Consider the following 27,642-nt stretch of genomic DNA (forward strand, 5'->3'; position numbering starts at 1 on the left):
AAACAGTTGTACGAGGGAAATTTTTAGCAACACAAGCCTATCTCAGGAAACAAGAAAAAGCTCAAACAACCTAACCTTACACCTCAAGGAACTAGAAAAAGAAGAACAAAGGAAATCCAAAGTTAGTAGAAGGAAACATATATTAAGACCAGAGTAGAAATAAATGAAATAAAGACTAAAAAGAAAAGAAAGAAAGAAAGAAAGAAAGAAAGAAAGAAAGAAAGAAAGAAAGAAAGAAAAAGATCAAAGAAATTAAGAGCTGCTTCTTTGAAAAGATAAGCAAAATTGATAATCTTTTAGCCACATTCATCAAAAAAAAAAAAAGGAAGAGGGTCTAAATCAATAAAATTAGAAATGAAGAAGCAGAAGTTACAAGTGACACAACAGAAATACAAAGAATCATAAGAGATTACCACAAACAATGATACACCAGTAAAATAGACAAGAAGAAATAGGTAAATTTCCAGAAATGGATAACCTCCCAAGACTGAACCAGGAAGAAATATAAAACATGAACAGACCCATATAAAACCAAAAATTGTCAAAGCAATCGTGAGGAAAAAAAAAAGCAGGAGGCATGACTCTCCCAGACTTCAGACAATACTACACAGCCACAGTAATCAAAACTGTATGATATTGGTACAAAAACAGACAAACTGATCAATGGAACACAATAGAGAGCCCAGAAATAAACACACACACCTACAGTCAATTAATATTCGATAAAGGAGGCAAGAATATAAAATGGGAAAAAGTCTCTTCAGTAAGTGATGCTGGGAAAGTTGGACAGCTGCATGTAAATCAATGAAGTTAGAACACACCCTCACATTACACACAAAAGTAAACTCAAAATGGCTTAAAGACGTAAACATTAGACATGACACCATAAAACTCCTAGAAGAGAGCATAGGCAAAACATTCTCTGACATAAATCATACCAGTGTTTTCTTAGGTGAGTCTCCCAAGGCAATAGAAACAAAACCAAAAATAAACAAATGGGACCTAATGAAACTTACAAACTTTTGCATAGCAAAGGAAATTGTAAAAAATAAATAAATTTAAAAATAAAATAAATTTTAAAAAAATGAAAGGACAACCTATGGAATAGGAGAAAATGTTTGCAAATGATGTGACAGACAAGGGCTTAATCTCCAAAATATACAAACACCTCATACAACTAAACAACAAAAAAACAAACAACTCAATCAAAAAATGGGCAGAAGACCTTAAAAGACATTTCTCCAAAGAAGACATACAGATGGCCAGTAGGCACATGAAAAGATGTTCAACATCACTAATTATTACAGAAATGCAAGTCAAAACTACAATGAGGTATCACCTCACACCAGTCAGAATGGCCATTACTAAAAAGTCTACAAATAACAAATGCTGGAGAGGGTGTGGAGAAAAAGGAACTCTCCTACACTGTTGGTGGGAATGTAAGTTGGTGCAGCCACTATGGAGAACAGTATGGAGGTTCCTCAAAAAACTAAAATTACCATATGATCCAGCAATCCCAATCCTGGAGATATACCTGGAGAAAACTATAATTCAAAAAGATACATGCACCCCTATGTTCATAGCACTATTCACAATAGCCAAAACATGGAAACAACCTAAATGCCCATCAACAGATGAGTGGATAAGATGTGGTACATATATACAATGGAATACTACTCAGCCATAAAAAGAATGAAATAATGCCATTTGCAGCAACATGGATGCAACTAAAGATTATCATACTAAGTAAAGTAAGTCAGAAAGAGAAAGACAAATACCACATGATATCATTTATATGTGGAATCTAAAATATGGCACAAATGAACCTATCTACAAAACAGAAACAGACTCAGAGACATAGAGAACAGACTGGTGGTTGCCAGTGGGGCGGGGAGTAGGAGAGGAGAGGACTGGGAGTTTGGGATTAGCAGATGTAAACTATTATATATATGATTGATAAATAACAAGTCCTACTGTATAGCTCAGGGAACTATAGTCAATATCCTGTGCTAAACCATAATGGAAAAGAATATATTTTTAAAAAGCATATATGCATATAATTGAGTCACTTTGCTATACAGCAGAGGTTAGCACAACACTGTAAATCAACTATACTTCAAATTAAAAAAAAACGAACAGGTCAATTACCATCAGTGAAACTGAATCAGTAATGAAAAAACTCCCAACAAATAAAAGTCCAGGACCAGATGACTTCACAGGTGAATCAACCAATTAGAGAATAGTTAACATTTATCCTTCTCAAACTACTCCAAAAAGTTGCAGAGGAAGGAATGCTTCTGAACTCATTCTACAAGGCCAGCACCATAACAAAAACTAGAAAAAGATATAACAAAACAAACAAAATGAACAAAAAACTACATGTCAATATCACTGATGAACAAATATCCTCAACAAAATACTAGTGAACTGAATCCAACGATACACTAAAAGGATCATATACCATGATCATACACCAGGGATGCAAGGATGGTTCAAAATCTGCAAATCAATTAATGTGATACATCATATTAAAAAACTGAAGAATAAAAATCATATGATCATCTCAATAGATGCAGAAAAAGCTTCTGACAAAACTCAACAATGAGGGACTTCCCTGGTGGTGAAGTGGTTGAGAGTCCACCTGACAATGCAGGGGACATGAGTTTGATCCTGGAAGGTCCCATATGCCACAGAGCAACTAAGCCTGTGGGCCACACTATACTGAGCCTGCGCTCTAGAGCCCATGAGCCACAACTACTGAGCCCTTGTGCCACAACTACTGAAGCCCACATGCCTAGAGCCTGTGCTCCGCAACAAAAGAAGCCACCACAAATGAGAAGCCTGCACACTGCAATGAAGAGTATCCCCCACTTTCTGCAGCTAGAGAAAGCCCAAGCATAGCAACAAAGACCCAACACAGCCAGTAAATAAATAAATAAAAATTTAAAAAAAAAACCTCAACATGCATTTGTGACAAAAACTCTCAACAGTGATAATGTATCCCCATACAGTAATGGCCATATATGACAAGCCCACAGCTAACATCACATTCAACAGTAAAAAGCTGTAAGTATTTCCCCTAAGATCAGAAACAAGACAAGGATATCCACTCTCACCACTTTTATTCATCAGAGTATTAGAAGTCCTAGCCACAGCAATCAGACAATAAATAAATAAATAAATAAATAAATAAAAGAAATCCAAATTAGAAAGGAAGAAGTAAAACTGTCACTGTTTGCAGATGACATGATACTATACATAGAAGATCCTAAAGATGCTACCAAAGAAACAACGAACTCATCAATGAAGTCAGTAAAGTTGTAGGATACAAAATTAATATACAGAAATCTGCTGCATTTCTATACCCTAACAACAAACTATCAGAGAAATTAAGAAAACAGTCCAACTTACAATCACATCAAAAACAATAAAATACCCAGGAATAAACCTAACTAAGGAGGTAAAAGACCTGTACTTGGAAAAGTGTAAGACACTGATGAACGAAATTAAAGATGACCCAACAGGTGGAAAAATATACTGTATTCATGGACTGGAAGAAATAATATTGTTAAAATGACCATACTACCCAAGACAATCTACAGATTCAGGGCACTCCCTATCAAAATACCAATGGCATTTTTCACAGAACTAGAACAAATAATTCTAAAACTTGAACAAAATACAAAAGACCCCAAATAGCCAAAACAATCTTGAGAAAGAAGAACAAAGCTGGAAGTATCATGTGCCCTGATTTCAAACTATACTACAAAGCTACAATAATCAAAACAATATGGTACTGGCACAAAAAAAGATACATAGATCAATGGAACAGAATAGAGAACCCAGAAAATGAACCTACACTTATATGGGCAATTAATCTATGACAAAGGAGGTAAGAATATACAATGAAGAAAAGACAGCCTCTTCAATAAATGGTGTTGAGAAAACTGGGCAACTACATTCAAAAGAATCAAACTGGACTACTCTCTCACACCATGCACAAAAATAAATTCAAAATGAATTAAAGACTTAACTATATGATCTGAAGCTATAAACCTAAAAGAAAACATAGGAAGAAAGTTATTTGACACTGGGCTTAGTAATATTTTTTTGGCAAGGGAAATAAAAGCAAAATTTTAAAAAATGGGACCAAATCAAACTTGAAAGCTTTTGCACAGCAGAGAAACTATCAACAAAACAAAAAGACCACCTACTGAATGGGAGAAGATATTTGCAAACAATATATCTGATAATGAGTTAATATCCAAATTACACAAATAACTCATACAACTCAACATCAAAAAACAAAGAGCCCAATTAAAAATTGGGCAGAGGATCTGAACAAACATTTTTCCAAAGAAGACATACAGATGGCCAACAGACACATGAAAAGCTGTTCAACATCACTAGTCACTGGGGAAACACAAACCAAAAAATATATGTATTAGTGACATATCATCTCATACCTGTCAGAATGGCTATTATTAGACATTGGCTAATGTCTAATAAAGACAACAAATAACAAGTGTTGGTAAGGATGTGAAGAAAGGGGAACTCTTGTGATCTGTTGTTTGAAATTTAAATTGATACAGCCACTATGAAAAACAGTATAGAGATTCCTCAAAAAATTAAAAATAGAACTACCATTTGATCCAGCAATTCCACTCCTGGGTATTTATCCAAAGAAAACAAAAACACTAGTTAGAAAAGATATATGTACCTCTATGTTCACTGCAGCATTATTTACAATAGTCAAGATATGAGAGAAAACTAAGTACCAATTCACAGAATGGGTAAAGAAAATGTGGTATATACACATACAAAATGGAATATTAATCAGCCATGAAAAGGAATGAATTCTTGCTATTTGTGACAACATGGATGGACTTAGAGGGTATTATGCTAAGTGAAATAAATCAGACAGAGAAAGACAAATGCTATATGATTTCACTTATATGTGGAATCTCACAAAACAAAACAAAAGAACAAACATAACAAAACAGAGGCAGAGTTATTGATACAGAGAACAAACAGGTGGCTGCCAGAGGGGAGGCAGGGTGAAGGGAAGAAAGAAATAGATGAGGGACATTAAAACGTACAAACTTCCAGTTCAAAATAAATAAGTCATGGGTATGAAATGAACTCTGTGGGAAATATAGTCAATAACTACGTAATATCTTTGTATGGTAACATATTATAACTAGATTTACTGTAGTGAACATTTTGAAATGCACAGAAATATCAAATCACCATGTTGTGTAACAGGAACATAGTGTTGTAGGTCAATTACACTTCAAAAACAAACTCAAAGAAAAAGAGATCAGATTTGTGCTCACCAGAGGCAAGGGGTGAGGGGAGGGGAAATTAGATGAAGACAGTCAAAAGATACAAACTTCCAGTTATAAGTAAGTACTAGAGATGTAATATACAACATGATAAACACAATTACACTGTTGTGTGTTATATATGAACACATTAAGAAAATAAACCCTGAGTTCACATCACAAGAATTTTTTCTTTCTATTTCTTTAATTTTGTATCTATATGAGATGAATATTCACTAAACTTACTGTGCTAAGTCACATTATTATGCTGTACACCTTAAACTTGCACAGTGCAGTATGTCAATTATATCTCAATAAAACTGGAAGAAAAACAACTATGTATAAAAAGAATTATACAACACAACCAAGTGGGATTTAGCCCAGGTATGCAAGACTGGTTCAACATTCAAAAATCAATTAATGTAAGCCATCATATCAACAGGCTAAAGAAGAAAAATGACATGATCATATCAACAGATGCAGAAAAGAATTTACAAAATCCAACACCCATTCATAATTTAAAAATTCTCAACAAACCAGGAATAGAGGGAAACTTCCTCAACTTGATAAAGAACATCTTCAAAAAATCTACAGCTAACATCAAACTTAATGTTGGGAAAAGAGAAATTTACCCACTAAGATCAAGAACAAGGCAAGGATGTCCCTTCTCACCACCGTTTTTCAACATTGTACATGAAGTCATAGCTAACGCAATAAAACAAGAAAAGGCTATAAAAGGTATATAGAATGAGAAGAAATAAAACTTTCTTCACAAATGACATGATTGTCTATGGAGAAAATTTTAAAGAATCAAAAAACAAAAACAAAAAATAAAAAAGCTTCTGGAATTAATAAGTGACTTCAGCAAGGTTGTAAGATACAGACTAGAAATAAATGTTAATGCACAAAAGTTAATCACTTTCTTATACACTAGCAACGAACACCTGGAATTCAAAAGACATTACCACTTACATTAACACTCAAAAAAGTATTAAATAGGTATAAGTCAAACAAAATATATACAAGATCTATATGAGGAAAACTACAAAACTGTGAGAGATATCAAAGAAGAACTAAATAAATGGAAAGATATTCATGGATAGGAAAACTCAATATTGTTTGATTTACAGATTCAATACAATCTCAGTCAAAATCCCAGCTAGTTATTTTATGAACACTGACACAGAGACTGATTCTAAAGTTTATATGGAGAGGTAAAAGACACAAAATAGCCAACATTATATTGAAGAACAAAGTAGGAAGACTGACAGTACCCAGCCTCAAGACATAAAGTTACACTAATCACAACAGTGTGGTATTTCAAAAGGATAAGTAGATCAATGGAACAGAAATAGATGCACATAAATATAGTCAACTGGTTTATGACAAAGGAGCAAAGGCAAAATAACACAGCAAAGATAGTTTTTCCAACAAATGATGCTGTAACAATTAGACATCCACAGGCAAAAAACTGCATCTTGACACAGATCATATACCTTTCACAAGAATTATCTCTAAACGGATTATAGACCTAAATGTTAAACACAAAACTATAAAAATCCTAGAAGATAACAGAAGAAAATCTAAAGAACCCCAAGTATGGCAATAAATTTTTAGATACAACACCAAAGGTACAAACCTTAAAAGAAATAATTGGTAAGCTGGACTTCATCAAAATTAAAAACTTCTGCTCTGCAAAAGACAATGTCAAGAGAATGAAGAGGTCTGGCCACAGACTAGGAGAAAATATTTGCAAAAGACATATTTGAAAAGGAAATGTTATCTAAAATATGAGACAAACTTTTAGAACTCAACAATAAGAAAACAAACAATCCAATTTAAAAATGGGCCAAAGATCTTAACAGATACCTCACCAAAGAAGATCTATAAATGGAAAGTAAGCATATGAATATATGCTCCACATCATATGTGATTAGAGAAATCAAAACAATAGTAAGATATCACTACACATCTATTAGAATTACCAAAATTTAAAACACTGACAACACCAAATGTTGGCAAGGATAGGTACCTTCATTCTCTGCTGGTGGGAATGCAGCTACTTTGGAAGACAGTTTGGCAATTTCTTACAAAACTAAACATACTCTTAGCATATGATCCAGTAAATGTGCTCCTTAGCACTTACCCAAGTGAAATGAAAACTTATAACCACACAAAATATTGCACACAAATATTATAGCAGTTTTATTCATAATTGCCAAAACTTGGAAACAACCAATTTATCCTTCAGAATGGATAAATTATTTAGATAAACTGTGGTACATCCAAACAATGGAGTATTATTCAGAACTAAAAAGAAATAGGCTATCAAGCAATTAAATGATATCAACTAAAAGAAGCCAATCTGAAAAGCTACACACCACATGATTCCAACCATATGATGTTCTGGAAAAGACAAAATTGTGGAAACAGTAAAAAATGGTTGCCAGCGATTATGGTGTTAGAGGGAGGGAATTAGTAGGCAGAACAGAGAGGATTTTTAGGGCAGTAAACCTATTTTATCTGATACTGTAATTGTCTACACATGTCATTACACATTTTTCCAAACCAGAGAATGTACAACACCAAAAGTGAACCCTAATGTAAACTATGGTATCTAAGTAATAATGACATGTCAAAGATTTTTCAACTGTAACAAATGTACCACTTTGGTACAGGATTTTGATAGTGGCAGAAGTTATGTGTATTGGGGGTGGAGGTATATAGAAATGCTGTATTATTTCTGTTCAATTTTGCTGTAAACTTAAAATTGCTCTAAAAATAAAGTTTATTAATCTTTTTTTAATTCTCCATAATTCTCTGGAGATTCATCCAGGTTGTTGTGTGTACTGATAGTTTGTTCTTTCCTTTTTTTACCTTTTATTAATAAATTTATTTATTTATTTATTTATTTATTTTATTTATTTATTTTATTGGCGGCATTGGGTCTTTGTTGCTGCACATGGGCTTTCTCTAGTTGCTGCAAGCAGGGGCTACTCTTCATTGTGGTGCGTGGGCTCCTCATTGTAGTGGCTTCTCTTGTTGCGGAGCATGGGCTCTAGGCATGTGGGCTTCAACAGTTGTGGCACACGGGCTCAATAGTTGTGGCTCATGGGCTCTAGAGCACAGGCTCAATAATTGCGGCACACAGGCTTAGTTGCTCTGCTGCATGTGGAATCTTCCCGGAGCAGGGCTCAAACCCGTGTCCCCTGTATTGGCAGACAGGTTCTTAACCACTGTGCCACCTAGGAAGTCCTAATTATTTTTTAAAGCGCCATCTAGGGCATACAGTAGGGAAAAAAAAAGAGAACAGCATAAATACAATTCACGCATCTATATACATATGTATTATATAAGTACATACCTATTCTCACACACACACACATAAAACAATGTCTAGAAGTCCGCAATGTTAAAAGTGGAAATCTCTAACAGATGCAATATCATTTTTTTTTAACATTAGGAGAAGCTTTATTTAACAAGATATGATTTATGGTGAGACTAATTAATTAAAAAATGCTGACATTATGCAACGTCATTTCTACTTTCTTTTTTGTATTTCTCTTTATTAAATCATTTACATTGAGCCTCTTTTAAAATAATACAAAATTGGACTTCCTAGGTGGCACAGTGGTAAAGAATCCACCTGCCAACGCAGGGGACACGGGTTCGAGCCCTGCCCTGGGAAGATTCCACATGCGCCACAACTATTGAGCCTGTGCTCTAGAGCCCGTGAGCCACAACTACTGAGCCCATGTGCCGCAACTGTTGAAGCCCACGTGCCTAGGGCCCGTGTTCCACAACAAGAGAAGCCACTACAATGAGGAGCCTGCGCACCACAATGAAGAGTAGCCCCCACTCGCAGGAAATAGAGAAAGCCCGTGTGCAGCAATGAAGACCCAACACAGCCAATAAATAAATAAAATAAATTTAAAAATTTAAAAACATAATAACAAAATTATTCAAAAACAAATTGCTCAAGGGGCTTCCCTGGTGGCGCAGTGGTTAAGAATCTGCCTGCCAAGGCAGAGGACGTAGGTTTGATCCCTAGTCAGAGAAGATCCCACATGCTGAGGAGCAACTAAGCCAGTGCACCACAACTACTGACTCTGCTCTCTAGAACCCACAAGCCACATATACTGAGCCCACATGCCGCAACTACTGAAGCCCGTGTGCCTAGAGCCCATGCTCCACAACAAGAGAAGCCACCGCAGTGAGAAGCCTGGGCACTGAAATGAAGAGTAGCCCCCACTCTCCACAAGTACAGAAAGCTCGCACACAGCAATGAAGACCCAACTCAGCCAATAAATAAAAATTAATTAACTAATTAAAAATAAATAAATTGCTCAAATGAAAAACTTAATACACAAAATTACAAATGTGTCCAGGTTATGTTAAATTCTAACAAAACAACTGAAACTGCTCAACTAAGAAATCTACAGAGAAGACATTCTATTGCAAAATTCCTAAACAGCCTATAAGAAAAAGTGCTGAGACAAAGTGCTTTTTCCTTTTTAAGATAAACAACATTATTCTTGTGGTTCTTAAAGACCCCAGATTCAGCTCTTTAGTCATTTACAAAACTTAACTTTCCCAATGTAATTCCCCAGAGCAGCTTTAGCTGAATAAAATGGCTTGGAGCATACTCCTTGTTAATTCATAATTTTTGTTTCTCCTTAAAATAAGTGTGGTGAAATCCAGATAGAGGAAAAGGAATAAATTAATACTCGCATTCATTCAGCCTACTAAAATAGTTTCTTTAAATGAGTCACAGGTATGAAATGTACACTGTAGGGAATATAGTTAATAATTATGTACTATCTTTGTATGGTGACATTCTAACTAGACTTATTGTAGTGATCATTTTGAAATGCACAGAAATACCAAATCACTATGTTGTGTAACAGGAACTAACATAATGTTTAGGTCAATTATACTTCAAAAACAAACAAACAAACTCACAGAGAAAGAGATCAGATTTCTGGTTACCAGAGGAGGGTATGGCAGAGGGGGAGCTGGATGAAGGTAGTCAAAAGGTACAAACTTCCAGTTGTAAGATAAATAAGTACTAGGGATGTAATTAACAACATGATAAATGTAATTAATACTGCTGGGACTTCCCTGGTGGCACAATGGTTAAGAATCTACCTGTCAATGCAGGGGACACAGGTTCAATCCCTGGTCTGGGAAGATTCCACATGCTGCGGAGCAACTAAGCCCGTGTGCCACAACTACTGAGCCTATGCTCTAGAGCCTGTGAACCACAACTACTGAGCCTGTGTACTGCAACTACTGAAGCCCTCACACCTAGAGCCCATGCTCTGCAACAAGAGAAGCCACCGCAATGAAAAACCTGAGCACCACAACTAAGAGTAGCCCCCGCTCACCACAACTAGCGAAAGCCTGCACACCGCAACTAGAGAAAGCCCGCACACATACAGCAGTGAAGACCCAACGCAGCCAAAAATAAAGTAAACTTAAAAGAAAAAAATACTGCTGTATATTACATATGAAAGTTACTAAGGGAGTAAATCCTAAGAGTTCTCATCACAAGGAAAAAATTTTTTTCTATGTCTTTAAGTTTGTATCTATATGAGATGATAGACTCAACTTCTTGTGATAATCATTTCATGATGTAAGTCAAATCATTATGCTGTACATCTTAAGCTTATACAGCACTGTAGGTCAATAAAGCTGGAAGAAAATGTACATAATTTAATAAATCAATGATTAAAACAATTTTTTTCTTTATATTTGTGTGAGAAAAGCCACAGAAAGGCAAGACAAACAGTACAATTAGTTTAACTATAAAAGAAAAACAAACAAATAAAACCACACACAAATGAAGAAACCACAATTCTAAACTATCCTCACCTATAAATTCCCATTCCCAAAGCTTTCCTGATTTAAAAAAATATTAAAAATGAATTAAAATTCATTTGTCTACCAATTATAAAGTGAAGAGATGATTTACCCATTATCCAGTATATTTCAATCTCCTATGATACCTAAAACACATGGTTTGACTGTTCCAGGAAAATAAAAAATGATATGCCAAAATTCTTGGTTATTTTATGTATTTTTGTCAGAGTCTCAGTCTGGAAAACCATCCAAATATCATTCTTCACAATTTCCAAATACTTTTTAGAGGGGATTTCTGGTTTATTTCCTAAAACTTAAGAGAAATTAGTAACCCTTTTTGCAAACAAACTTTCTTTACTAATGCATACTACAACAAATTTCATCATCCACCATTTCCATATTTCTGTTTGCTGTTTACATTCTAATGATTCCATTTTTAATTAAGAGATAATAGCATTGGGACTTCCCTGGTGGCACAGTAGTTAAGAATCCGCTGCCAACGCAGGGGACACAGGTTCGAGCCCTAGTCTGGGAAGATCCCACATGCCGCAGAGCAACTAAGTCCATGTGCCACAACTACTGAGCGTGCACACCTAGAGCCTGTGCTGCACACCTAGAGCCTGTGCTCCACAACAAGAGAAGCCACCGCAGTGAGAAGCCCGCACACCCAATGAAGAGTAGCCCCCACTCAACGCAACTAGAGAAAGCCCGTGTGCAGAAACAAAGACCCAACTCAGCCAATAAATAAATTTATTTTTTTAAAAAAAGATAATAGCATTAAAGAATAGAAAACTCTTTACCTCAGTAAACACAGATAAAGCTACTAGATGAGGTTTATTCCTAAACTTTATTATTAATGATTTGAAAAGCAGAGTGAAGACTAACTAGAGCTCTTTTGGAAGACAAAACTACAACATTTGATATGAAAATCATTGATTGAGACCCAAATGTCATTTTTAGAGTCACTTTTATAACCACAACCACATATTAAGATAGTCGATAAATTATAAACTGATAAATGTAAAAGGTACTCAAATCATTGTCCTTGAAGGGCAGATGAAGGTAATCAGCCTCTCCCATATGGCAATAAATAGAATATTTTATCCACTGAGGATTTAAAGCCAGTAAAAACTCCTGACAGAACTTCAGGGACTGATTCTACAGAATATATCTCAGTCACACAGCACAACCAATAAAAACATTGCAGACTTCCATGATTTGTGTATGCTTGGGCATCTTCCCCAAACGGTATCCTGCAGCAAAAGAAATACAAATATTGATTTAGAATTTTTGATGTGCTTTTAGCTATACCATCAAATAAAATGAACTGTGAGGAAGGTTTTCATCTACTGTAACCTTTTCAACCTGCTTGCATTTTTAGTAACAAATATCAATGCCTTGTCTGACCCTGAATGTCTCTCAATATGTTGGTCTGTCATCTCTACTCTCATATCTTTTCTCCATCTCAGTTCTTTGTTTACAGAATCATCAACTATTGTATCCATTTCTATTCCCTCTCTTCCTATACTTGCCAGTCTTCTGTCTTCATGCACTGAACTTGTTGTCTAAAAATGTTCAGTTTGTAAACCCTGCACACTCTTTTTTTTAAGTAGCAAATATGAAGAAAGGGAGAGCACTGGCAATATTTATTTGGATTGCTCTCTTTCAGACCTAACGTTTAGGCAATGTAGACGGCAGTAAGAGATAAAGATAAAAAGACTGAGAAAAGGAACAAGCAACATAATAAGGGTAAGACATGTACATTCAGAAACTGGCTTGGTAGTTTTGCCTCAAGGATACATCTTGTAAACATTCTTAGAACTTTCCAGGATTGCAACCTCCAGTTAAAGACACTAAATCAATATACAGCTACTTTATAATGATGACATAAATAAAATGTACTACTTAGTTGTTCTCTTAAATCTAAAATGAAACTTACATGGAAAAAACTAAGTACTGAATAGACATTTACCCTCACATATGACATGTATCAAGTTCCTATAGGCGAAAATCTCCACCTATCCAACACAGAATATTACATGTTCACAGACTGTAAAGTCGTCACCATAACCAACCTAAATGATTGAAGACTACAATAAGAACTATTAATGTTACCTGGGCTGTCCTAAGCATTCCTTGATCTTATCTCTAAGAGAACATAATATTGTTAGAATAGTTTGATAAGTAAATTTTAATCATGTCAGTACCTTAGTAGCCTCTGATGAGTCCAAGATAAATATGAATGTTTGCAACCTCCATACTTTAAAGTACAACTTTGCAAGCTATTAAATACACAGTCTACATATAAGAAATAACATACTGAGTCAAATCATTTAATCAACAAAATAAACTTAATCTCTACAAGAACTGAAGGATGTCAGAATTTTAGGATTAAAAGGGGACTTAAAAGCATCTAGTAATTATTAAGCAGTAACATTAATAGGTCTTGACCATTTTCCTACACAATACACTCCAATCTACCATTAATCTCGCCTAACTTGTACTGCATGGGTGGCGAGGAGCAGTGAAAGAAAATACGCAAGTTTAAAAAGCAAAGAAAAGTCACTCCTATCCCTAGGAATCTGACCTGCTCTCTGGTTCAGACTCATTGATAATCAGGTTCACCCACCCATACACCAGCAAGATTTCCTTTACAACATCCTTGCCAAGTGCATTCACCCAGCCTCTGAGTGAATACTCCTAGAACAGGGAGTTTAGTATATAATGAGCTTTGTATTGAGCTAAATATACAGCTATAAGTTTAAAAGCCTGATAATATTTTAAACTATTTTTTCTCTACTAACATAACTGTTCTAGAGTAGCCATACAACTACATGATAATAGCTCATTTTAAACACCTACACTTGCCTGAAAGACATATGGAACGAAAAGTCTGTGTCCTTATAATTTCTACTAACTGGTCTTGGCTGTGCTCTCTGAAATCAATCCCTCTTCCATTTGACAGTCCATCAGATATTCAAAGACATACTTCCTGCTCTTCACCCTACCCTATCTCTTTTCCACATTAAATATTCTTAATTCCTTCAATTAGTCAGAAGGCTGTTATATGAGTGGTAATGGGTGCCTCAATCAGAGTGCTGGTAAGGGGATAAGGAATAAGGAGATATAAGCAACAAGCTGAGATGGTAGAGCTAACAACATCATATAAATATATGAATGTTTATATGCCCACATACAGGAGAGAGACTATAGTGATTGAGATTTCAGGTCTGATATCTCAGAGGATAATGATACCTTTAACAGAAAAAGGGAATCCAAGAGGAAAAGGCTAAGGGAAGATGGGGAATTCAGTGTGAGACACAGTGATTTTGAGATCTGTAACAATACCAATAAGATCCTTTCTAAGTCTCATTCCATTAGATACTTTTATCAGGAAAAAGGTGCATCCATATTATTGAGACTAGTAATTACATGTCATTTAAACACAAAGCATCAGGTTTATTCATTAATCAGGTATTGCAATGCTTACTTCTGTCAGGCACTGTGGGAAATACAATAAGCCACGAAACCCAGTTCCTGTCCCCATTAACCTTGCATTCTAATAAGCAAGATGTTTATAACTAACCAGAACTCTAGAATGAATGTGGTTATGTCTCACAACAGAAATATGAAATGCTATAATAATTAAGAGAAGTATTTTTCCCTTTCCAATGAGAACATTCACACATGAAAAAATCACAGGGTAACACACAGTCATAAACAGCATTCTTCAAATACAAAGAACAAGGACATACAAATAACATAGATCTTTCTATTCTGTGTGTAAATACAGGAAAACACGAGCCATATTTTTAAGGAATGAGTTAAAGTACCCTGAACAATTATGCCTATTGTTAAAGATTAATGCTTGAATTGTATCATCAGTCAAAAGAAGAGCATTGTTTAAAATGTTCACAAACACAATTGTTTTGGCTTATGAATGGAATTGCAGGATGTCATTTTTCTTATCATTTCTAATTTTAAATAATAAAAATCACATCAATGTGAAAATAGAGCTGTGAGTTTAAAGCCTTATAAAGATAAAAACTGCATATTCTCTAACTATTCTAGAGTTCCCTATTACTATATATGATGATAAAGTTTTAAATTATTATGTCTACTTCAGTAGTTTTACAGATAACCGATTTTACAGAAAGTCTACTAAAAAGTAGTTTAGTAGGAACTTACCTATATTTTAAATTGATAACATAATCACAGAAGGAATAATTCAAATAACTTTGAATACCTACTTTAACTATACATCTTTAGAGGGATATATTCTAAGGACATAAAGTGGCCAAGAAATCTTTACTTGGTAAATCTGTTGTAGGAGGGAGTATCAGTATAGCAATCCCCAAACTATCATATGTGTGTGTAGGGCAGATTAAATGAGTAAATATATTGATATGGCTGAGAATTAGAATTCTCCCTGTAGGAAAAGGGAGATGCAAATATGAACTGATGAAAGGCAAAACTGAAATCTGTGGTTCTGAACTTGAATTGAAGGTATCTTATAAAATCATGATTTTTTTTTTTTTAATGTGTCTGTGTCTGTGTCTGTGTGTCCATATAAAGGGCCTAGAAGCAACAACACTCCAGTAGTAATGAGTATATTCAATGCCTCAATTTTGGCTTCTAAGCACCATTTTCCACTAAAATGAACAAGGGCTCCATGGTAAAATAATTGATTCCAGGTAGGATATACAAAGTGAGCCTGGAATACCTTATTGTACAAAGAAGTAAGAAGGTGCCCAAATAACAACGTGGACCTATACAAAGGCCACAGGAACTAGTTTGAAAGGACCAACCAACTTTGAGATAATTCAGTCATCAAAAATAATAATAGTAACAGATCATCACATTGGATAAATTTTTTAAAAAGGAATCCTTGGGTACATAGTGATACTAAAATAAAAGGAGAGGGGAGGAATATCTCTTCTTTAAAGAAGATAGACAGCAAACATATTTAGAAGGATTGAGAGAACTGGAAGACCATTATTTGGCAACCACCAGTGCAATGACTGATTCAGGCAAGGATCACCAACAGCTACTAAAACCACCATAGAGAAAAAAAAAAATTGTTGGAAAACAGAATATCCAATGATAAAGTATCACCTCCACAGATGAATTGTTAAGTAGAGAAAAGATACCTTTAGAATATAGAAATCTGGCTAACCTAAGTGATCAACCTTAACATCATCAATAAATGGACAAATTATTATTACATTACTCTTGATGTGATCAAATGGAAAGCTTACAATAACTACCATGTAACTGTCTTGGAAAAAAAGACTATTTAGCCTGAAATTGTGAGGAAACAAATTCATTTTGTGAGGCATTCTACAAAAAAACTGGCCTAGACTTTTCAAAAATGTCAACATCTTGAAAGACCAAAAAAAAGAAAAAACAGGAAGGAAGATAGGAGGAAAAAGAAAAGGTGAGGATTGTTCTACATTAGAGACATGACAACTAAATATAATTCATATCTCTCTTTCAATTCAGTGTTCTCTTCCTATAAAGGTATGAGGGACATTACTGGAACATTTGGGTAAATTTGAATTTTTTCATATGGCCTATATATTAGATAATATCATATCAAAATTAAATTATTTGGGTATGCTAATGGCATTATAGTTATGGAGGAGAATGTCCTAGTTCTTAGGAGATGCATGATGAAATATTTCAGAGTAAAGTGTCATGATGTTTCCACCTTACTTTCAAATGGTTCAACAAGGGGAAAAAAAAATGTGTGCATTTGTGTGTGTGTATGTGTGTGTATTAGAGAAAAAGCGAAAAAGCAAAAGAAGCATAATGTTAACAACTAGTGAATCTAGGTGAAGGATATACAGGTATTTGTTGTCCTACTCTTTAAACATTTTTTATAGGTTTGAAACTTTCAAAAGAAAAAAAGTTGGGGGAAAATAGTGGGATGAAAATTAAATCGACTTTAGAGCAGCTGATCAGACTTTATAACGTTTAACTACTTCTTCACCCTATCCATGAGACCTAAACACCAGTACAAAGTTCAGAAAGGTTGGACTAAAAATAAAAGTAATAATCCTAACAAATAATAAGTAATTATAAGCCAATCCATCATTAATTTCCAATTATAGCTGTAGACTAACTATAATCTCTGATGAGAATTCTGTGAGAGATGATGTGTGGTGACTCACCTAGGACAACTGTGAATGAACAAAAGCTGTCTTATATAATATTTTCTCCAAATCCAAATATGACTACCAAACAATTTTTTCCCCAATTGAGATCTATTAGTTAAAAGGAACTCTAAAATGTTGTTACTCAAGTCCAGATGATCTCAGACACCATATCACTATAACAATAATATCAATAATAATAATAATAAATAAACTCTGTACCAGGAATTTTGTTAACCTATGCACACATACCATCTCATTTAATCCTCACAACAACTCTGTAAGGCAGGTACTATTATTATCCTCATTTTATAGATTTAAAAAATAACAAAGGCTAAATAACTTTTGCAAGATCATACTGCTACGAAATATCAAAACACATCTTGAATCCAGGCAATCTGACTCCAAACCCAAGCTTTTTGCTCTGTACCCTCTACTGCTTTACTATGAAATGTAAAATCTAAATAACTGACTGTATTAATTCAATATCCACCAAAAACTACATGAGTCATTTCAAAAAAAATCAAAAGCGTGTCTTTTTTCCTTCATACATATTTATATTTACATATACACCAACTGAATGAAGTTAGAATTTAACCAGATGCCCAGTTTATTGCCAAATCTCAAGTGCAAATAAAAATGCTATATAGCTATATTACTCAGTTACCTATTCATATATATGGTTGAATATGTTACATATAAATTCAAAACAAATACCAACATATTTCCAAAAGCCTTCATCTAGAACTTTATCCCTGTCCACTCAAGGAAAAAAAAATACTGAAAAAAACTTATTTTGGGTACACCATTCCTCAAACATACTTAATTTAAACAATGACATAAAAGCAAAAAAAAAAAAGAATAATTAAGACATTAACCTTGAACACTGATGCCACAGTGAAAAAATATTAACAAACAAAGCATGTTCCCCCAAAACCAGTCATCTTACAATGTTCCCTACCTCAGTGAACTGTACCACAATCCATCCAGTTACATAATCCAAAATGCTAGTAGTGGCTGATGGCACCTTTCTCTCCCTCATTCCTCATATCCAATTCATCACCCAGTTCCACCTCCTAAACATCTCTAAATTCACTCTATCCACTTTTACCTGTCTTCACCACTACCTTGTCTAAGACACCACCTCTCATCTGGCCTCTCCTCATCCACACTCTTATCTCCTCTGTAAACATTTTTTCTTCTGTATAACATCAAGTCCTTTTTCGCAGAACTTACAATAGTTGCAACTTTACATTTCTTTGATGGAATATTTGATTTATGTCTGCCTCCCCTCATACGTTCCAGGAGGTAGAAGCTACATTTACTCGTCACTATATCACTGTGGCCTAGAAGACTGCCTAGTAAATAAATAAATGCTAAAGGACTGAATGCATGTCAAAGATTACAAACTTATTTATAAATAGTCCAAAAAAAAATTAAGTAGTTATAAGGCTAACAAATCATCATAAGGAGTACCTTATTTCATCATTTTAACTCTGAAACTGAATACATCTTACAGTTGACAATCTTTTTATGTTTAATGAGCAATTTTTTTTCTTTTTTTACAGCAGTTCATAAAATAATGTGCATCTTGGAATAAAATAAACCAAAAAAAAACCAAAAACCCTCACGATTGGATGAAACAAGTAAATCTATAATACACCTGACCCACTCAATTCAAACTTGGTAAGCTAGCCTCCCTTCTCCTTTGGCCACCACACCACTCCCAACACTCAATAATTAACAGTGCCTACTGGTTCTTTCACCAACAGTTATCAAACCAATTCCTTTCCTTAAATCCCACAATAATCACACTAGATCTACCTAATTCCTCGTTGCCTGGTATCTGAGCTCTTGCCATAGCTTTATTCATTTAAACATTTGTTTCAAATTCAACCAACACTGCACACCTATATGGAGAGAAATGAAGATATAAAGCAGTCCAGTTAACCTCCCTCCCACTAATCTCTCTCTCCTACTATTTACAATTTTGCTCATTTTATGACAAACTGGAATCACTTTCCTGGCAATTTCTACCTACCAAATTCATTCTCACTATTTTAGTTCTAGATCAAATCTCATCTTCTTCGTGAAACACTCCCTAGTTAATCTCTCTTTTCAACCTTAACACTCTAAAACACATAAAAATCTAATGCATACTGGCTACATTTTCTGCTTCTTGAAGGCAAGGTTTACATGTCAAGCATTCTAATAGAGTGTAAACTCCCTAAGAGGAGGGACTCTTGTCTCTTTGTTCACTGTTATATTCCCAGCACCTAGAAGAGTATTTGGTATGTAATACCTGCTTAGCAAGGATTTACTGAATTAATACTCTTTATAAATTCCAGAGCAGAGAACAAATCTTTGCAACTGTAGTAAGTAGGAAGAGTCAAAAGGAACTGGACTAAATGACTTGAACTCTTTGAGCTTCAGTTTCTTCATCTGTTAAATGTAAATAATACTCAACAGCTCACTGAGTTGTTATAATGATTTAATGCAATAATGCTTTAAAGCATCTGGTACAGAGCTGAGGACAAGAGGACAAATAGTAAGGACAAAGTTAAATAGTAAGAAGCATTCAATAAATGTCTACTAAATGAATAAAATCTCAGGTAAAATATAAAAACTTTGAGTAATGTTTAGCCTAATACCATCTATCCAATAAAGAATTTCATGAGTGAATTAATTCTGAAATATTATACATTTAGCCCCAGTCTTAAGCATGGCTGTAACCATTTCTGATTAATTACAAATAACCTCAAAAACGCTGTGTACAAGTATTAATATTTATATTTTACTGACACATAGACTATAGAATAACAATAATTTTACTGTTAGAAAAGTAAAATACTCAGCATAGAAGAAAGCTGCAAAGTTATTTAAGTTACATGGTCCCCAGAAAGCCAGGAAATACAAAAATTTCTGTCTACAAAATATTAGTGAATAGTAAACAATGCTGTTTTACCAGATCTATCAAAATATATAGAAATATCTCATAAACAATCACAACATACTTTTCAATATATTTGTATTCCACTTTACAGAAAAAAAGAGCATAAGTTAAACGGTTTTTAAACTCTTTTTACTAAACTATAAAATTTCTCATATTGGCTACTTTTTAAACAGTTCCCAAAACTTTACAGTGAAATAACTGATAATTAATTCACTATAACATCAGATTATTGGGCTAATTAGAAACTCTCCCTTGTTCAGGAAAGATGCTTTATTAATTTGCAAATTGGTATATACACAGACTTTACCTTTCAAAGCTTTCGAATCCCTCTGGGTACTTTCAATGACTCACAACCTAATTACAAATCATAAACAACCAAGGAGGAAAGAGCATTCTCTTGCGTCTATATGCTATTAATCGACACAAAATCATCGCAAAAATTCCACTGGGGACATGTTTCGAAAAGGAAAAAGGAAAAAAATCCCATCTAAGTAACTGAGATACAAAGAGCTGTAGAACGAGGTATTCTCTAACCATAGGGTAGCAGTGAACCCCTTGTGGGAAAATAATCAATACAAAGCAAAAATGTAAGCCAAAGAGATCTTAACTATAAACTCTATAAGCACAGTCATGCTTAGCTGCTCGTTGACATCTCTCGTATTCACCAGGCATCTTAAGAATGTGTTTGAACCTTCAACCTAAAAAGCTCTGAGATGCGAAGGGAGATGGAAGAGTTGAGAGTGAGTAAGAAGCAAATAAGGTGATTAAACGTTAATGTCTGGATGGAAAAGCATTAAGATATTCAGGCAAATTGTGTTAAAAGAGTCTGAAGCAGTGACAAAGGCCTAAAGAGGGATAAAGGAGTTAGGAATGAGAAGATTGCAATCTTGAGGATCTGATTTGGGGGGATTTTTTTTTTCTTTTTTTTTTTTTAATGGAGAGAAATAGGGAAGGAGTTAAATGGATGTAATAGCTTAGGGGACAAGGGATCGTGCTGAAACACGTAAGAAAAGCCTCTAGGATGGGGGAACAGCTGCCCACAGGAAGGTTTACGGTTCGTAAGCTCTGGAGCCCAGGACGGGCGAGGAGTCAGAATAGAAATGACACCAGAAAGAGAGATGAGGGAGGCGCCAAAACCCTCAGAGTCCAAACGGTTGGCCACAGGGTCTCCACTGAGGGCAGGGCCCCCCAATAAAACCGGTCATTTGAGGGGACCGGAGACACTAAGTCCCCACCTTCTCCTGAGGCTAGCGGAGTGAGAAGAAACTCAAGTCGACCCCTCACCGAAAACGGAACTGCAAAGTGTAAACAACGTGCAGGAGCCACCAACCAGGAAATGTTCCAGCTCCAGCAGCAGCCGCCACAAAAGCAGCCAGGACACACGCAAACGCTCCGACCTCAGCGCCGCAGCCACAGGCTCCTCGAGCTCGCCGGCCACCGTAGTAAGAGAAACTCCCCACTCCCCCCTCAAACTCTGTGGGTCAGCCACTTCCGGGGCACTAAAGCCTATTGATTGGCAGTAGCTTTAGCCGCAGCCTACAGGCCCCTGGCCCATTTACTTCGTCCATCCTTTTTTCGCCCTCTTCTTCACCCCAGACTATAACTTACCAATATAGCAAGAGCAGAACCAAGGGAAAGTATCCATCTATAAGCGGTATCTCTGATAGAACCAGTACATTATTCCTGACATGAGTTCCTGTTAAACAATTAGACTTCAACTCCCAGCATGCCGTGCAGCACTCCCGCTCCTCCAGCGCGGGAACTACAAGATCCAGCATGCACTGCGCCCCTCATACTTCACTGCCCCTGTCACCCGCAGACCTCAAATGCGGTTTCAGAGGACTGATTAAATCGTTTAGTTTAATGTAGATCTTTCTACCAAGCCCCACTTTGGTAAAAATACTAGTATTCCCTTCTTTCCTTTTGTGAAGGTATTCTTAAAGGACTGTAGATGAATGCTTATAAAATATCAGGGAATATGTGCATTCATTTTCCACGTTCAGATTATTTTCCAGAATTGAAACACAGGACAGTCTGCAAAGGCTTTTTATGAAATGGAAATTTTTATCCTCATTCATAAGGGGTGTTGAAAGAAATACTAAATTATTGCGAAGTGTAATCCTGTGTCGTTTTTGGAGTACTGCAAGGTTGTGCTGGAACAAGGGCTACCAGACATGCTCCTAAATTGCGTAGGAAATTACAGTAAGAGCTAGAAGTGAAAAATTAAGTCTGTACTACCAGACTATGAAACCACATGGAAAAGAAAATCTTTCGCAATACAAAGTTGAGCCCCTGCTCCGCAAGAAGAGAAGCCACTACAATGAGGAGCCTGGGCACCACAATGGAGAGTAGCCCCGCTTGCATCAACTAGAGAAAGCCCGTGTTCAGCAACGAAGACCCAACGGCAGCCAATAAATAAATAAATAAATTTATTTATTTATTTTAAAAAAGGAATACAAAGTTGAAAAGTTCAAAATTAGATTTGAAGAGGTTTTCAATTTTTTTGTGTTTAATGGTTTAAATTATATTTATTATTATTCTCACAGAGACAGGTAACCGCAACTATTTATTTTCTGTTATGCAGTTGGGTAACCAAGTAACCTATCACACAAAGAATATAGGCAGATGTAACATTTACTAGAGTAAGCAAACAAAATAACTGTTTTCTTGCCTGATTAGGTAGCCAGTGGTTCCACGTGTTAAAATACAGAACTCTGTTTTGATTTCTTAGGACAGATAACAGGCATTTAACAAGCTGTCTGGATGCTTTTCTGTTACTTTCATAAAGGCTTGGATTACAAGAACGAATGTATTTTATTTTTAATATTACACATTAACAGAAAGTGAGAAACAATGCTTCAATTCTTTAAATAAACTACATGGCAATTATACAAAATAAAATTGTGTGTATACCACAAACATTGGTAGTCTATGGATTTACAGCAAAGCAAATCTTAATTGGCTAGTAAAACAGTAGAATACTTTCCATTTTTACAACTTCATGAAGAAGTCACACAGGGAAATTATATTCTTTAACATTGGCATGGCATCAGCTACCATACAAACTGCTTCCAACTCCAGTGTGCTAAATTATGCAGCACAAGCAGGTAAATATTTAAAACCTATGATCATGGAAAACAATCTGCTGCTTTCCATACTCATGCACCAAAGCAATATGAACTCTGTGAGAGAAAACATTTTCACTGGAATGATTCAGAGATAATAATAAACTATAATTAGGTTATCTGTTATTCATAGGTGTTTGTAGTAAATAAACACATATTGGATCCACTTATTAGGGTTGTTATTAAGGAAGCTTTAAAATATGCTAAATATTTGATACACATATTTCTAAAGCAGTTTCAATGATCAATTGTGTAAATGAACGTGGGAAAGAGTCTAAAGAGTACATAATTTATATAACAGACTTTAGGTTTTGTTTTGTTTTCTTTTTTATTGTGTTGGGTCTTTGTTGCTTCGCGCAGGCTTTCTCTAATTTTGGTGAGCGGGGGCTACTCTTCATTGCGGCGCACAGGCTTCTCTGTGCAGTGGCTTCTCTTGTAGAGCATGGGCTCTAGGGCGCACAGGCTTCAGTAGTTGCAGCACTCGGGCTCAGTAGTTGTGGCTCAAGGGCTTTAGAGCACAGGCTCAGTAGTTGTGGCACAAGGGCTTAGTTGCTCCGTGGCATGTAGGATCTTCCCAGATTAGGGCTCAAACCCATGTTCCCTTCATTGGAAAGAGAATTCTTAATCACTGCACCACCAAGGAAGTCCCAGACTTTAGGTTTTTAAAAGAGATTCTTGCAGCTGCAGTACTCAGCAATAGTCTCTCCTCTAAATGTGTCTTTGATTTTACAATTCAGCCAATTGCCAACCACACAAGAGTCAAAATTGGACAGGATGTTCATTTTGGTTCAACAAATACATGATACGTGCTACTAGGGCAAAAGCACTCTGCCTAGGCACTATAGTCTTTTTTTTTTTTTAATTTATTGGCTGCATTGGGTCTTTGCCGTTGCTCACCAGCTTTCTCTAGTTGCAGCGAGCAGGGGGCTACTCTTCATTATAGTGTGCGGGCTCCTCGTTGCGGTGGCTTCTCTTGTTGCGGAGCACAGGCTCTAGGCACGTGGGCTTCAGTGGTTGCTGTGCATGGGCTCAATAGTTGTGGCACACAGGCTTAGTTGCTCTTCGGCATGTGGGATCTTCCTGGAGCAGGGATTGAACCTGTGTTCCCTGCATTGGCAGGCAGATTCTTAATCACTGCACTGCCTAGGAAGTCCCTCAGCACTATAGTGTTTTGTTTTTTTTTTCAAAGCACGTATAGTTTTGATAATTAGGAAAGAATTAAAAGGAAGTGAAAAGAAGATGATTTTAAATGCTACATTTAAAAATCATGAAAAACAGCAATTCACTGCTTAGTGTGTAGATATATTAAAAAATTCATCTTAAGCATCAAGCCTTTTCTAAAATTCATCATATCGCAGGCATGTACTTTGAAAACATTTATCAGAATGGAAAACAGAAAGTAAAATATGTGTAACATCAACTTTTTTTTACTATACACACTTTATTCTTAAACTATGCGAATCTTACCTAGTCAAAAAAAATTTAATTAAAAATTAAAAGGCTTTTGCAGTGTAATACCTGTGTAAGGGTCACAGCTCTACCCTTGGGCAAATTACTCTTTTCTATATATTTCAGTTTCCTCATCTGTACAACAGGGTGATAATAAAACTCATCATAAAGTATTTAGGACAGGGCCTGGCACATAAAATTGTTTTTGAAGGTAAAATTTTAGTCAGGGTGTTGAAAGTTTTAAAAATAAACTATAACCCTATTCTGAGAAAGTACTTAAATAATATCTATCATTAGTGAAAAAAATGCTACTATATTTGAACAAGATAGTGTTCTAAGTATTTAGAAATTATCTTCAACATCTACTTTTAATAATCACTTATGCATTTGGTTAACTGGAACTCTTTAGTAGCAAATATACTTTCTAAAGGGCAGGAGCTGCATCTTAAACATTTATGTCCCTCTCAACCCTAAGCACAGTACCTTGTACAGAGTAACTGGCTTTCCATCAATGTTTGTGGGAGTTCACAGTGATGACTAAGGCCCTGAAACTCTCTTCTGATTCATACATAAGCTATCCTTAACACCCATGCTTTATTATTTTAATTTTAAATCAGATTGTATAATTAAATAGCTATTAAAACCAGAATATTTGACTAATAAAATGCTACATTTAAAAATCATGAAAAACAGCAATTCACTGCTTAGTGTGTAGATATATTAAAAAATTCATCTTAAGCATCAAGCCTTTTCTAAAATTCATCATATTGCAGGCATGTACTTTGAAAACATACAAGCCATTCTAGTAGCATTGGTTGTGATACAGCTACAGGTTTTTGCTAGTGAACTTTTAATTATTAACTTATACCAAGTATACTTCTTATTCACCTCCCTCCAGGACCCAGGGAAAGATGAAGGTTCTGTTTAATAAGTAAATATGTACTATATATGCCTGATCAAGAACATTATTTTGAGATAAATTGAACTCAGCCTTGACGAGATGAATACCTTGTAGAAATCTAAAGGCTAAAAAATTATTTTAAGGATAACTTGGTGAAAACGTTTTCTCCTTTCCAAGTAACCTTGCTTCTGTCCCCTCTCCTACATCCTCAAGCTCACTATCTCCACTGCCCCCTTTGCCTCAGCCTACAAATATGTACTGAATCCCCATAATTCCGAAAGCAACTTCAGTGGACTCAGTTTCCCTCCTAGATGCAATATTATTCCATCCTCTTCTTCCTTTCATAGCCACATTTCAACAAGTGCTACAAAGAGAACCTTAGCCTTGAAATGCAGCACAAAATCTATTCACAGCTAATATTTACAAAACACCCAGCACTGTGCTAAGTCATGGAAATATGAAAAGAATTCAGAGAAGTAACTTATTATCTCATGATACAGTATGATAAGCATTGTGATAGAGATATGAACAGGGCATCAAAAGAACAAGGAGTGTCAGTTATTCTCAAATTGAGGGATCCTGAAGGAGGAAGTCCTGAGATAACTTAAATGACAAAAATAATTAACTAGCTGCAGAAGAGGGAGATTCAACCAGGCTAGGATAACCCAGAAATTTCTTGTAGCTGCAACATGAGAGTTGGGGAGTAGTACTTGTATACTATGATAAGAATCTTGAATTTTAATCTGGTTATAAAGGAAACCATTTAGGGAATGACATAATTAGATTGCTGGTTGCAGGATTACAGAGAATGGCTTGGGCTGGAAAGACCAGTTAGGAAATTGTTTTCATAATTCAGATTTTAAAAAATGAGAGATCTGAAATAAATAGTGATAAGGGAAAAGCAAAAAACTGGTCAGAGTTATTAGAACAATAGAACCAAGAGGAGGGGTGAAGGAGGAAAGAAATCAAAGGAGACTCCCTGGTTTCTGTTTTTTCAATTTTCCACATGTTGAGTTAGGAATGCTTACGTGCCATCAGGTAGCTATGCCCAGGAGGCAATTAGATATGGAGCTTAAGAGGAAGATTTTTGGAATATATAGCTTTGGTTGTCCTTAGCTTTAGGTGAGAGTTGAAATCATGGTCATGGATAAGATTACAAGCCAGGTGGATGGGAATCTGAGCTAGTAAGCACAAAGCCAAAAGGTGACAGAAATGAGAGAGGGTGGAGAACAGTATACATAAATATCATGAAATTTTTCAAGGAGCAAGATTTTTACATAAAAATAGAGCGTTACTAGTTTAGATGTAGCATTGAAGAATAAGAGGAGAGCTGAACTCAACTCTGGACCCGGTGTTCATGAATAAATGAGACCAAAAAGACAAGAAGGCATGAATTCAAGAAAGTTGCAGGGGGACAGAATCTTCAGAGAAGAGTCAGCATGTGTTTAGACGAGAAGGTGAAGCAAGAATTCTGTGAGGAGAATCCTGAGGTAGTGAATTAGAGCATCAGAGAGGGAATGGAAAGATGTTTAATGGAAAAAAGTAGTGGGAGATTGGGCCGTAAGAAAGGAAGCACAAGTGAGAACACACACAAAAAAGATGATGACCAAGGATGCCAGGAGTATGAGGAAGTATTCCCTAGCCTCAAGGTTTCAAAACAGAAATCCAATATAAATCTGAGGTTCACCCTAACTTGTGCATGTAGCCTTCACTAGTCTTGGCAGCAGACAGTGTAACTTACTGACTTACGCGTGCATCCTTCTTTCATAATGGAACCCACACTTCTCACAGCCAAGAGCTTCAGGAGAGGAATATCCCCCACCGAAGCTTTACAAGTCATAAATTGTGATTTGCCAAACATTTAGACCCTAAA

The 27,642-nt window shown here is 35.6% G+C and overlaps 1 protein-coding gene across 4 annotated transcripts in view; it reads right to left on the reverse strand.

The window, feature by feature from the left end:
- ATG4C (autophagy related 4C cysteine peptidase) overlaps positions 1 to 21,993 on the reverse strand; it is a 112,192-nt gene extending 90,199 nt beyond the window's left edge. The window contains exon 1 of one of the 4 annotated variants that reach the window (XM_057717576.1): positions 21,903 to 21,993. The gene's annotated coding sequence lies outside the window, so the exon portion shown is untranslated. Of the gene's footprint in view, positions 1 to 21,529; positions 21,758 to 21,902 lie in introns of those variants that run through there. The other 3 variants (XM_057717570.1, XM_057717559.1, XM_057717565.1) reach the window with 3 other exon arrangements.
- Positions 21,994 to 27,642: the final 5,649 nt, after the last annotated feature.

The sequence above is a fragment of the Hippopotamus amphibius genome, chromosome 1 (assembly GCF_030028045.1).
Source record: "Hippopotamus amphibius kiboko isolate mHipAmp2 chromosome 1, mHipAmp2.hap2, whole genome shotgun sequence".
Taxonomy (NCBI): domain Eukaryota; kingdom Metazoa; phylum Chordata; class Mammalia; order Artiodactyla; family Hippopotamidae; genus Hippopotamus; species Hippopotamus amphibius.